This window comes from Amia ocellicauda, chromosome 12, assembly GCF_036373705.1.
Source record: "Amia ocellicauda isolate fAmiCal2 chromosome 12, fAmiCal2.hap1, whole genome shotgun sequence".
Lineage (NCBI taxonomy): Eukaryota > Metazoa > Chordata > Actinopteri > Amiiformes > Amiidae > Amia > Amia ocellicauda.
In genome coordinates, this window is record NC_089861.1 from 16,572,827 (window position 1) to 16,587,419 (window position 14,593).

At 39.7% G+C, this 14,593-nt stretch overlaps 1 protein-coding gene across 2 annotated transcripts in view; it reads right to left on the reverse strand.

Annotated features, from left to right (window-relative positions):
* fbxw7 (F-box and WD repeat domain containing 7) overlaps positions 1 to 4,769 on the reverse strand; it is a 170,964-nt gene extending 166,195 nt beyond the window's left edge. Inside the window, exon 1 of one of the 2 annotated variants that reach the window (XM_066718466.1) lies at positions 4,402 to 4,769. The gene's annotated coding sequence lies outside the window, so the exon portion shown is untranslated. The remainder of the gene's footprint in view (positions 1 to 4,401) is intronic. The other variant, XM_066718467.1, reaches the window with a different exon arrangement.
* Positions 4,770 to 14,593: the final 9,824 nt, after the last annotated feature.

The window sequence follows — 14,593 nt, forward strand, 5'->3', positions numbered from 1 at the left end:
GCCACTTAGATGCTTTTCTTTCTATGTAATCTTCATAATTATGAACCCAATGTCTGGAAGTTCAGACATTCCATTTATTCCAAATAAAATTAATTTCAGTGTGGTTCTTAACCTAAAAGTGCTAAACACTCAATCCATAAAGGCTGATTTGTTTGATACTACTTACAAATACACTACAGAATAGAAAATTTAATCTTGAAAGCAGACACTTGAATCATAGGTCAAAGTGGAGAAACTGAACACAACAGCTTGTTTGCAAGAGCATCCATTGATTAATAGCACCCTCCTTTCCCAGACAAACTATTTTCCATCACAGTAACAGCTCTTCTCGTTCCGTCTTAGTCTGCATCAGAAAAGGTGGATCTGTATTTATTTATTTTTAAGGTTCAAGCTAAAAAAGTATGTTTCCTTATACCCCCTGCAGCACCCCCCCCCCCCCAGCACCCCCCCTTTCTTTTTTTATATCATTTGTTTCCTCTGACAGTTACATCCCGCTCTGTCTTCCCAAGAGGATGAACACAATGGCAATTTTGCTGAATTCGGAAACCAAGCCAAGTGGCTATTGGTGATAAATTATAAAAGATGCAAGATGCTTTGTGATGCAGGTGTCATGTCAATTCCCTGGCTCATTGGGTAAGAACAACAATGACAAACATAACAGGATGAGTTTGCATCATATTTAACTACTTATTGGTTAGCAGAATAGAATTGATTGCCTACTCAAGCAGAGTTATGATGATAATGGGACACTTTGCTTAGCTATTTCTCAATGTTGTACAAAGGAACCTAATTTATTACCCTTCTCTCTTAAGATAATTATTTTTTCTTTCACTCCTATTCACTCGGTACTTCAATTCAGTCTAGTTCTGGAAATGTATTTAATATAGTCTGAGGTATTTTATAATACAGTACATTTTCAAAAATGTATTTCCATTAACAAGTATACAAGTAGGCCTATATAGTGAATATTGTTTTTAGAAATGTCAGTTCCACTGGTTAAATGAAGTCAGTACAATCCCACTCATGTTTGTTCTTTATTTATGTTTATGCTTACGTATGTTTGAATTTAAGGGAATCAACATAATGAGCATTTGTAATTATAAAACCGATTCAAATAGTACTTTAAATATCACTGGATAAAAGTGTAAATCATTTAAACAGTAACTGACTGAATTAACACGTTTAGCTCGTTAAAAGTAGATTTACAGTCCTACTACCTATTCAAATGGACCTTCATGAGGTTGTGAATGAAAACAGGACTGATTCTACCTGAAGTGCATTACTGGTCGAGTACAGAAAATCAGGATTACTAACTTAAGTATTAATTACCTAAGGGTTTAACTTTTTAAGTTTGTGTTGAGCAAAAACAGAAGCATCCTGTGAAAAGGACCCTTGTTCCCCAACGGGTGGTTGTCTTGGAACACCATACTGAACAAAAATATAAATGCAACATGCAGGCTAATGTTTTGGTCCCATGTTTCATGAGCTGAAATTAAAGATGCCACAAGTTTTCTGTACACACAAAACTTATTTCTCTAAAATATTGTGCACACATTTTTATATCCCTGTTAGTGAACATTTTTCCTTTGCCAAGATACTCCATCCATGAAGCTGATTAAACTGCATGATCATTACACAGGTGCACCTTGTGCTGGGACAATAAAAAGGCCGCTCTAAAATGTACAGTTTTGTCACACAACACAATGCCACAGATGTCTCAAGTTTTGAGGGAGTGTGCCATTGGCATGCTGACTACAGGCATGTCCACCAGAGCTGTTGCCAGATAACCAAGTGTTCATTTATCCACTGTAAGCCTCCTCAAACTAAGAGAATTCAGCAGTATGTCCAACCAGCCTCACAACCGCAGACCACATGTAACCATGCCAGCCCAGGACCTCCACATCCAGCTTCTTCAGCTGCGGGATCATCTGAGTCCAGCCACCCAGACAGCTGATGAAACTGTGGGTTTCAACAACTGAAGAATTTCTGCACAAATGGTCAAAAACCATCTCGGGGAAGTTCATCTGTGGCTTGTCATCCTCAGCAGGGTCTTGACCTGACTGCAGCTCTGGTGGACATTCCTGTAGTCAGCAGGCCAATCGCACGCTCCCTTAAAAATCTGAGACTTGAAATCCAGAGATTAGAGCCTAATGAATGTATTTAAATTGACTGATTTCATTATATGAACTGTAACTCAGTCAAATCTTTGAAATTGTTGCATGTTGTGGTTTTATTTTATATAGACTAACTTGTACTGAACAAAAATATAAAGTATGATATAAAAAACACTTTTCAAAATTATACAAAAATAAAAGAAGAGGATGAAAAACATTATTCTTTAACAAAACTGTTAGATTACAAAGAGCTTCCTGTGTTCCTAGAGTCAGAGCTCCATCCTATGGTTAATAATAAGGGAAAACAATTGTTTTTAATGAGATGTGTGGTATTTTTAAACACTTTTTAAAAACAGAAATCCTTAAGAATTACTTAAGTTTACTTATGAAATTAACCTATGAAAACAGTTCCTTATGCTGTTGTTATATAATTAGTGCACTTTCAGTTATTTTCTTAATTGGTCTGAATATTTTTTGCACACAACCCACATAGCTCAGGTTCTCATCATTGGTTCAATCATTTCCATTAGAGAATGCAAGCAAAAACAATTAGGATAAGATTATGAGATGAGACATCTATAAATTCAATGTCATAATAGCATCCGATTTTGGATGCGAGACATTCAAGTATGCAGGAATATTGCAATGTGAACCTGAGTTCTTAAATTCCATTCATGACAGTTCAGAAGAAAATGTATTTCTTTTTTAAATCTGCACTTCTCACCTCACCTATGCTGGAGGTGAACATAAAATACATGAATTATCTTGTTTGTTACTGAAGGCAGTGTGCACCCCTTGAGAGCATAAAAATCCACTAAAATGCAATCAGAATCACTACATGAAATACAAGATTTTCCAAAAACGTGTAAACAATTATAAAGTACTTACTGATTCAATGAAATCTGGTTATTATTAACTTAACTGTATTAATGCAACTTCGAACATCTAATCAAAAAGTGTGCAAGATAATTGGGTAGGTGGTCTGGAATTGCTTTAACAAGAAAACATTTCTGCATATCTAGTATTAATACCATATAGGCCAAATTCATAGAATCAACTCAATCAATGGTTTTCTACTGTGTGTGACTTTTGCGTCGTTTCTTAAAAAATAAAACGTACAATAGCAAAACAAGAATACCAGGCAAGGCAAGACTGCAATAAACAACTGTGCATATTACAAAGTTGTGACCGAAATGCATCAGTTAATACGTGCCAAGTTCAAAGATACAGGTTTCAATCAGTCTCCATTGTTCATTGACTCGATGCGTTATCGTTAACCTTGCATGAACACTGTTAATGTTCATAAAAAGTTGAGATCATGACCATAATTGATGCTATTTGTATTGAGTCACGCTCCTGATGCCCTAACGTTTTAAGGAGCTGGCAAATATCAATGTCTCCAAGTTTAAAAAAGGTACTTTAACTGAAAAACACCATTACTCTCCAGTGCGACTGTGTACAAAGTTAAATGATTGTACAGGCGTGACTCGAACATGTGGGGTGAAATCAGAGGCCGGTTCCCAGCGTGTAAAACAACTAAAAGCCCCAGATGAGTAACTACTACAAGTCGGAGTCGTGGAGGACAGGGTGAGCAGAGCAAGGTGCATCACTGCTGCGCTCAGCCCCGCAAACGCCAGCCTGTCCAAACTACAATACGAGTCCCAATTGCGTGGGAAATAATAATAATAATAATAATAATAATAATAGCAGCGAACAACGTGTAAAATAGAGCGGCTCCGAAATGAACACAAGCTTGCTAGCGCCTAAAATGCAAAGATGGATTTAAACAAACGGGACTTTTTCGACAGCTTCTCGCACGGTGGAAAGGGTTCAAGGAGGACGCGTTTGAGGTCCAGCCGACAGATGAGAAATACAGAAGCGCTCCCAACGTGAGCCGAATATAAATGAGCACTTTTGTGCCGGGCAACAGACACTGGGCACTTTTTAAGTGCGCTGCGCACAGGTTAGCACACGGGATGAAGCATGCATGCCCTGCTTTTGCACATCCTTTGCGAAAACTAATATGGTGCGAGAGATGTTAATCTACAACGCTTTGAAAACGCACACTTTCGCAGTCCTGCTTGCCCTACCTTGACCTTTCTTATTGTATACAGGCGTTTAAATGAGCGGTTTCCTCCGTGCTCGTTCGCAGGACTCCGAGTTAGCACAAGAAGCTCCCAACTACTCGTTTTCCCACAGATCCTGGCCCTTTCCTGCTAACGCCGACAAAAGGGGAGATCTTCACTCAAATCACCAGTTTCCCTCTTTAAATAGCAAGTTTATTTACCTCAAGAGATGGACGCGGTCGACCGAGTGGGGCCTCTTTGCTCTTTTTAATATCCCAGCACTGAGGAGGCTCCCCCTGCGATGATGGCCGGTTTGCCGCTGGTCTCTCTCCGCTTCTTTTTGCCAGTAGTTACCCTCCCTTAGTTATAATACACATTCTCCTTGCTTTTTCAACTCTCTGTCTTTCTTGTCACAGAAGTGGTCCTTCATCAGCTTAGTTCCCCGCAATAGGCGAGACCCTCTCGTAGCCCCGGATCGTTGTGTATGTGTGAGTCCGCTGAGAGGTGACGGTAATCGGAAGGAAACCAGACACTGGCTTCGCTACTCTCCTCCTCAGCGCTTCTTTTCTACACCGACATACTCGAGATGTTGCGGGCGCACAGCGATGATGTCACTACAGAGCTTGATAGCAACCGCTTCTTGCGCCCTCCCTTTTCTCTGTCGCTTTCCCTTGGCGCCTGAATGTGACCTCACGGCATGGCTTGCAAGGTAGGTGTGTGTGCACATATATATATATATATATATATATATATATATATATATGTGTGTGTGTGTGTGTTTGCGTTTTGTGTTTACTTTGGGAATCTGAATAGAAGCATAATATAAAGAGAATTAAAAGTAATATATGTCATGTGTCTGTAAATGTGGGTTGATTTTTTTCTTTTTTTTAACTAGCCTATATTAATCATTATGGTAATTATGGTAATAGGTCATTAGATGGCATGGTAAAATAATATGCATAGTTAAGCTTTAAATCACATATATAATTATTTAAAGCTGTATCATGTATATTATTTTCCTCATATACTATTAGATAACTTTCTGTCACTGTCAAAGTGTGTTGAGGGACTTTTGTTTAAAAAAAAAAAAATCTTATATTAATAATTTCAGACCTAGGGTTTATATGTTAGTCTCATTTGATGGTAGATACAAAAAAAAAAAACTCTCTCACATGCACGCACACACACACACACACACATATATATATATATATATATATATATATATATATATATATATATATATATATATATATATATATATATATATATATATACACACATACATCTGTATATTTATATACACACTGTACACTTCTTGAAATGAATTTCTTGAACTGTATTTTAGTGAATTGGTAATATCAGTTGTGTACATTTTAATAATTTAATAACTCTGTAGTACTGATATATTTTGATAAGTCACCCTGGATAAGGGCGACTGCCAAGAAATAAACATAATAATAATAATAATAATAATAATAATAATAATAATAATAATAATAATGAGCTGTCCATGCTGTGGTGAGTTTGGTAGTCACAAGTCACAAAATCCAGTTCACCAAAAGAATGGAGATAATGCACAGGGTCACAAGAGGAATGTCATCATCATGATCCTTGACAAAATGTCTGCAAAATCATAGACTACCTGAGAGCTACATCAGATAGTACAAAGTATATTTAATCCATTAAAATTATAATATCTAATATATAATTATAATTTACATAGAACAGATGAGCTAGGGAATTTTTATTTGTCAAAACAGTTCTTGTGATTGTTAGTGATACATTTGCATAATAAATCATACATTTGTATTATTTATTATTGATCTCTTGAGCTTAGCAGATTTTGCTCTCAGTAAGCTTTGACCTTGACATTTAAAGACTTTTAGTCACTTGGGGAACTATAGGTTGATTGGGTTATTGTCTCTCCTCACCTGCATGTACCTAACTCTGTGTGTCCATCATCATGTCCCACCCTCACTTGCTTTGCATGTCTTATTGAATTCCTCTCCACTCTTCCCCTCTGTATGCCTCTGTAACTGCCTGGTTAAATGCACATTGTAAATGGGCAAAGTATGTGTGTAACAGTAATGTGTCACTGGTCCCTAGAATGGTATGGACCAGTGTCCACAGGTCCTTACTGTGGTCAGTATAGTGTGCTGTATGTAGTTCGTTGAGACCGCAAATGGAGTCTATGTTGTTATTTGTGATTTCTTTAATAAAATATATTTATTTTCATAATAATTATAATAATACATGGCTAGTACAGGGTAAGTTTATTAAAAATACAGCTCTGGAAAAAATTAAGAGACCACTCCAAGTTCAGAACTCAATGTTAAGTGGTCCCTTAATTTTTTCCAGAGCTGTATACTGTTTGTTGTCTTGGTGTTATTAAGGTATTGTCCAGCTATTATTATTATTCGTAGTAGTAGTAGTAGTAGTAGTAGTAGTATTGCTGTTGTTGTTGTTGTTGTTATTTATATTATTATTTTAATTGTAAATACAGACAATAATAACGAGGAATATGATGGTGATAATAACTATAAATATGTTTATATTCACATATGTATCTAATCTTGGGTTAGACCAAATCACAACTTTGATCCACCTGCAAATGACAGAGTTGTACCCTCTCATGTCTTGATTTATAAATACTGTGGTGCAGTTCTGGGTGGGGCACAAAATGGCTGCCCAGAAGGTCACTGTATCCACCAGAATCCCTGGGGGATGAAAAAGCACTTAAAAGCATGTGATGTGTAAGACTCCCCCTATTGCCTGTCTCCTGCATAAAAGCAGGAAGTCGTCACTCTTTGTTGTTGGAGAGGCCAAGAGTAGAGCCTGGGAGTCAAGGAAGGAGACAAATTAAAACAAAGGAACCCGGAACCCTGAACCCTGAATCCTGAACCCTGAACTGTAGCATTGGAACTTGACCCTGATCACACACTGTGGACTTTGGCTTGGCTGATGTTTTGTTATAGTGTTTATTCTGTGTTTAAAGATGGACCTGTCACCAGTTCAGTTAGGTTCAAAAAAGGAGCTAGAGTTTTGCTTGGTTTTTGTATGTTTTTTGTTTTTACCTCCTCACTGTGTACAATAAATCACTTCTTTGCACTGTACTCCCCTGCTTTTGTGTCGCTGTTTCCCCTAGAGACCCCACCTATAGAGCCCCAGGCACTGTGTCCACCCCACACAGTGCCACAATACTATAAAATGATTTCTAACTTCTAATTAAAGCTGACTCACAGGTAGGTCAAAGCTTTGATTTGATCTAGCCCCTTCCATTCATTTGGAATATTATATTTGCTATGCAACAGTAGGGTAGAGTGTGGGTAAAATTTAACCTTAGTACTTTGCATAGGCTGACATTTATCATCAGAAGACAAAAGGCTGATATTAACAGCTATGTGTCCTTCCTTATCAAAGGTAAAGGTATACATTTATGAATGCCTTTGGGATGTTATTGTCAGTTTGACAGAGCCATGTGTTTGTACTAATATTCCTCTGCAAAAAATAATAATCCCAAACTATTTGCATTTCTGAACAAACATGTAATAAATACAGGAGCATTTCCTACAGCATATACATTGAGAAGGGAATATCTACCCCAAATTACTGATTTGCACTAGATGATGTCTGAAAGTGTATCTTGTTACTGACAGGTCAACAGATGCACTTTTTTGGGGGGGGGGTTGTAATATTTTGTTTGTTCTCATAAAACTCCAAACTGAAAGTAATATTAGACTAATTTTTACAAATATGAATATGTATTTAATTGAATGAATAAATTAGATGATGGGTTGCTTGCTGGGAGTGCAGACTTTGTACCCTGTGCTTCTGTTAAATCAAATAAGGTTATTTTGTATTTGCCCGTATCCATGGTTGGTTGTTTTAATATTCTAGTTCAAAACTGCATGAGGAGATGATATAGGGGAGGTGGTGAGGTTCCACATACTCTTTAAGAAAAATTGGGCTGGTGTAGTCATTAAAGGGTTTAGGTATCACATACCACCCTTGACATAGTAATTTAGTTAACTGTCACCCCCCCACCACTAAGTCAATCACAATGTGGTCTTGATTGTATAATTTCCATTTCTGGAGAGGGACTAAATGAAGATGAATGCATGGAAATTAAGTGTAAATAGTACTGCGTGCCTCTTATAAAAAAAAAAAAAAAAGTTTTTTAATTGGTGGTGCATTTAAAAGGTGACACACTGTTAGCAATCTGGATAGCTGAACCCACTTTGTGCTGGATGGAGAATTGGCAGGATTGGAGTCGCTCAATCCACCGTGCTCTTTGCCCCTTCCCTGGAAGAACAAAGTTAAAACCACAACCTGCCCACTAGAGATGCATTCATTCTACTGAAAACCTGTTTCAAGTGAGATCCATATGTGTCCATTTTCTATTCAAATTAATACATCTGAAATTAATTGCTTTGGATTTGTTGCAAGCAGGTTAATAGGAACCCTAGAAAACGTCATCACCTATTATCTAAAGTAAATGAATGGAGGAAACAATGACATTATAGAAAGCAATATCATAGCCTGCCAAAAATCTCACAGGAAATGGTATGCCACAATGTATAAGTATGTATACTGAAACTTCCAATGGCCCTTCTCTTTCCTTTCTTATAGCCCTTCCTTTATATGTTTCATCCAGTGCCCCCCCCCACCCTCCGCCACCCCATTGGAATGTGCATGGCAGGGAAGTGTTCTACCTACCATCTCTTGCAAGTTAAAACATGTAGCCACCAGACTATTACATATGAACCACCAACAAGAACAGGTGCTATGGTGAGGGGTGAGAACAGTGGTACAGTATGAACATGCTAAAACCAGGAAAACAATGACATCTTATCCGAATATTTCTGGGCCCCATTCTGTTAACGAGTGACAGTAGGGGCTCAGTGGATCAGAGTTCCACCTCTCCCTGAGCCCCCCTGTGTCCTCCTCCAGGCCAGCAGCCTCGGAAGCAGCCACGCATGATGTGCCTGCTGCTTCAGCTGCGCCTGCCGTTCTTGCTGTGTGCACTCCCGTCGAACACCTTAACAAGGCTGGAGCCCAAGTGGCCCACCTCTGCAGCACGGTGCTCATTTACACGACTACAGAGGGCTTTCTTTGTTAGGCAGCCCTTGTGTATAGTCAGTGCTGTTAATAGCCCGCTGCATATGTTGTCACAGGTGTGAGTGTGTGTTACTCTGCTACCCCGTTCTATACAGTTCACTGAGCCCTGTATTAAGCGGAGGGCATGGAGCTGGTCTCCCCTTGCCCTGCTTTGTGTATGCTTCTTGGTCACAACACAGTAGAGCTTGCTGTTGCCCACTCCTTGCTGTTCAGGCCAGAAGGACCAGCTCCTGTGGTAAGCGAGGGCGCATGAGCTGGTCTCCTGTTGCCCCTCTTCTTTATGTAGCCTTGCTGTCACAGTAGAGCTTGCTGTCACTCCTCTCCTAGCTGTGCTACTTGAGCAGGAGGTGACTGCTCCTGTGGTGAGTGAGGGCACAATAACCTGTCTTTTGCTGCCCCACTTTGTATATTTGCTTCTTCTTTTCACACAGTAGAACTTGTCGTCACCCCGCTCCTAGCTGTGCTAGTCGAGCAGGAGGTGACTGCTCCTGTGTTAGGCAAGGGTGCAAGAGCTTGGGTCTTCTTGCTCTGCTTTGGACAGTTAGGTCCATAAATATTTGGACAGTGACACCGTTGTTATCATTTTGGCTCTGTATGCCACCACAATGGATTTGAAAGGAAACAATCAAGATGTGTAGACTTTCATCTTTAATTTGAGGGTAGTTGGGTGAACAGTATAGGAATTACACCTATTTTTATATGTGGGCATCCTCAATTTTAGGGGCTCAAAATTATTTGGATAAAGTAACATAATCATGAATTAAATTGTGAGTTTCAATACTTGGTTGTAAATCCTTTGCAGTCAATGACTGCCTGAAGTCTGGAACCCATAGACATCATCAGATGCTGGGTTTCTTCCCTGGTGATGCTCTGCCAGGCCTGCACTGCAGCTGTTTTTAGTTCCTGTTGGCTCTTTGGGCATTTTGACTTCAATTTTGACTTAGAAATCAAAACAAACCAATCAGAGAGATAGCAAAAACATTAGGTGTGGCCAAATCAACTATTTGGTACATTCTTAGAAAGAAAGAATGCACTGGTGAGCTCAGGAACACCAAAAGGCCCGGAAGACCACGGGAAACAACTGTGGTGGATGACAGAATAATTATTTCCCTGGTGAAGAAAAACCTCTTCACAACAGTTGGCCAGATCAAGAACACCCTCCAGGATATATGTGTATCTGTGTCAAAGTCAACAATCAAGAGAAGACTTCACCAGAGTAAATACAGAAGGTTTACCACAAAATGTAAACAGGTAATTAGAGTTTGCCCAAAACATCTAAAGAACCCTGTACAGTTCTGGAACAACATTCTATGGACAGATTAGACAAAGATCAACTTGTACCAGAATGATGGGAAGAGAAGAGTATGGAGAAGGGAAGGACCTGCTCATGATCCGAAGCATACCACCTCATCTGTGAAGCATGTTATTGATGATGTGACTGCTGACAAAAGCAGCAGGATGAATTCTGTTTAGGGCTATATTATCTGCTCAGATTCAACCAAATGCTTCAAAACTCATTGGACGTCGCTTCACAGTGCAGATGGACAATGACCCGAAGCATACTGCGAAAGCAACCCAAAATTTTTTAAGGCGAAGAAGTGAAATGTTTGGCAATGGCCACATCAATCACCTGACCTAAATCCAATTGAGTAGCATTTCAGGCAAAAATGAAGGCAAAACACCCCAAGAACAAGCAGGAACTAAAGACAGTTGCAGTACAGGCCTGGCAGAGCATCACCAGGGAAGAAACCCAACATCTGGTGAAGTCTATGGGTTCCAGACTCCAGGCAGTCATTGACTGCAAAGGATTTGCAACCAAGTATTGAAACTCACAATTTAATTAATCATTATGTTAGTTAGTGCAAATACTTTTGGCACCCTAAAATTGCGGTGACCACATATGAAAATGTTCACCCAATTTGGATGTAACTACCCTCAAATTAAAGATGAAAGTCTACCCTTAAAAATTAAATCTTGATTGTTTCCTTTCGAATCCATTGTGGTGGCATACAGAGCCAAAATGTTGACAATTGTGTCACTGTCCAAATATTTATGGACCTAACTGTATATACACCGATCAACCATAACATTATGACCACCTGCCTAATATTGTGTAGGTCCCCCTTTTGCCGCCAAAACAGCCCTGACCCGTCGAGGCATGGACTCCACTAGACCTCTGAAGGTGTGCTGTGGTATCTGGCACCAAGACGTTAGCAGCAGATCCTTTAAGTCCTATAAGTTGCGAGGTGGGGCCTCCATGGATCAGACTTGTTTGTCCAGCACATCCCACAGACGCTCGATTGAATTGAGATCTTGGGAATTTGGAGGCCAAGTCAACACCTTGAACTGGTGATTCATCAGACCAGGCCACCTTCTTCCATTTCTCCGTGGTCCAGTTCTGATGCTCACGTGCCCATTGTAGGCGCTTTCGGCAGTGGACAGGGGTCAGCATGGGCACCCTGACTGGTCTGCGGCTACGCAGCCCCATACGCAACAAACTGTGATGCACTGTGTGTTCTGACACCTTTCTATCAGAACCAGCATTAACTTTTTCAGCAATTTGAGCTACAGTAGCTCCTCTGTTGGATCAGAGCACACAGGCCAGCCTTCGCTCCCCACGTGCATCAGTGAGCCTTGGCCGCCCATGACCCTGTCACCGGTTCACCGCTTTTCCTTCCTTGGACCACTTTTGATAGGTACTGACCACTGCAGACCGGGAACACCCCACCAGAGCTGCAGTTTTGGAGATGCTCTGACCCAGTCGTCTAGCCATCACAATTTGGCCCTTGTCAAAGTCGCTCAGATCCTTACGCTTGCCCATTTTTCCTGCTTCTAACACATCAACTTTGAGGACAAAATGTTCACTTGCTGCCTAATATATCCCACCCACTGATAATGTTATGACTGATCGATGTGTATATGGCTGACCCCTGTCCACTGCCGAAAGCGCCTACAATGGGCACGTGAGCATCAGAACTGGATCACGGAGCAATGGAGGAAGGTGGCCTGGTCTGATGAATCACCAGTTCAAGGTGTTGACTTGGCCTCCAAATTCCCCAGATCTCAATCCAATCGAGCGTCTGTGGGATGTGCTGGACAAACAAGTCTGATCCATGGAGGCCCCACCTCGCAACTTACAGGACTTAAAGGATCTGCTGCTAACGTCTTGGTGCCAGATACCAGAGCACACCTTCAGAGGTCTAGTGGAGTCCATGCCTCGATGGGTCAGGGCTGTTTTGGCGGCAAAAGGGGGACCTACACAATATTAGGCAGGTGGTCATAATGTTATGGTTGATCGGTATATATATTCACTGTAGTAAACATTGCATACATTTATGTACTTCAATGTGGCAAACTGACACTAGAGGGGGTGGTTGTGCACTTTTTTGATTTAGAAAAGCTTATGGCTTGTTTTCTTGGCTTCAATTTTGAGAAAATGTATAAAAGAAAAATAGAGAAAACTAAGTCTTTCATGCAAGACAGGATCATGAATATTGTTTCACTGCAAATCAAGGTATACCACAGTAAATGTGGTCTTTGATCAAAGAATACTATTCTTTGAATTCTACAGTAGCTATCACAAAGGAAAGTACAAAAAACATATGGGCACAGCTAGATATGCAGTCTTTGCTGATCTGAAAAGCAAAGTTACAAGGCAGCAGAGTTGTTTTTTAACAAGCTTTGTACAAACCTCAAATGGTACATCATCAGCTTCATACCTCAAGCTGGCACAGGCTAAAAAAGCCACCATTGAATGGCGAAACAGTTAAAAGTTGTGCAGTACAAATGGCAAAGGCCTTTGGTGATGACAAAATGGTACAGAATTTCAAAACTGTGCGCTGGTCACAATGTACAGTTTCACTGTTCAGTTATGCATGAACATGTGGAAGATAAACATTTTGAATGATTGTTGTTATTTCTCTTGGAATTAGATGAGAGTACAGAAGTGTAGTCAGCTAATGATCATGGACAATTGATAGCAGTCTTAACGTGCATTAAGAACTTGTTAAGTCAGCCTAAGTACATAGAATGACATAGAAAAGGGATAGAATTCTTTTGGTCCCTTTCAGGAAGTCACTTTAGAATTTGCTGGGTTCACAAAGTTGTCGGCAGTTGTGACAGATGGAGCTCCGCGTGGATCAAAGATAGGGTTTGAGGGATTATTGAAGCAGAATGGAGTGAACTGACCAATACTGCACAGCATTATAGACCAAGAGGCACTGTGTGGAAAATCACTAAACATCAGTCATGTCATAAATGTAGTTACAAAACTAACAAACAAGGGTGCAACAGATCGCTGAGTCATTGCAAATTTGTGGTTTTCGTGGATTAAATGGATGCTGTGTATGGTGACCCAGAGCTTCACACTGAAGTGCGATGGATTTGTTGGGATAAATGCCTTGAAAGGAAATAGTTGCCTTTATGAAAAACGAGTTCTTCAAAGTTTTTCAAGTTAATAAGGACATTTAAAATAGGCAGATGCTTCCAGTTTCAATTATCATATTCATAGAAATACAATCAGTAAAATATATTCAGATAACTATTTATTTATATATATATTTATTTATTTATTTTTGTTGTTGTTTTTTGTTTGTTTGTTTGTTTTTGTTTTTTAAATAACTAACTTTTTTCTCCTTACAATTCCCAGCTAAAACATTGTTGTACTTTAGTGATTGGTTGTTTTACTATTCAGCAGGAAGGAGTGGGTATAAAACGAATGAGCGGGACTGTGAAAGGGCAGAGAGATAAACTTTTTTGTTTTGTGCATTTTTCTTTTCTGTCTTTGGTAGGGAGAGTTGTATTACGCATCATCCCTGTATAGCCATTTTCCTTTTAATAAATGCAAAGGCTACTGTATTGCTAAGCTGTCTGAGTCTGTTTCTCTGTGTCCACCGCTGGAGAAAGCAAGCTGCTGGTCTCCAACCAACCTCTGGTGATCTGCAAAACTCACACGGCAACCTGCCTCAGATCAGCCAAAGAGGAAGCGGGCTGACATGGAGGGGCAGGCGGTAACAATATATTATGTTCAATTTAAATATCTCCTTAATCTTTTTTTTTTTTTTTTCATTTTCATTTTCCTCACTCCTGCACTACACCTCACACACACAATCACTCTAGGATGGCCATGCTGCAACAAACAAAAAACAGGAGTTTTAAACCAGAGCAAAAATCTCTTCCCAATTATCCAATTAACAATCAATTAAAATGGTTGCTAGTTAGAGTAGAAAGGGGAGGGGGGTTCACCTAGAGAAATAACCACATTAAACACTGAAGAATCCATAAGATAAACTA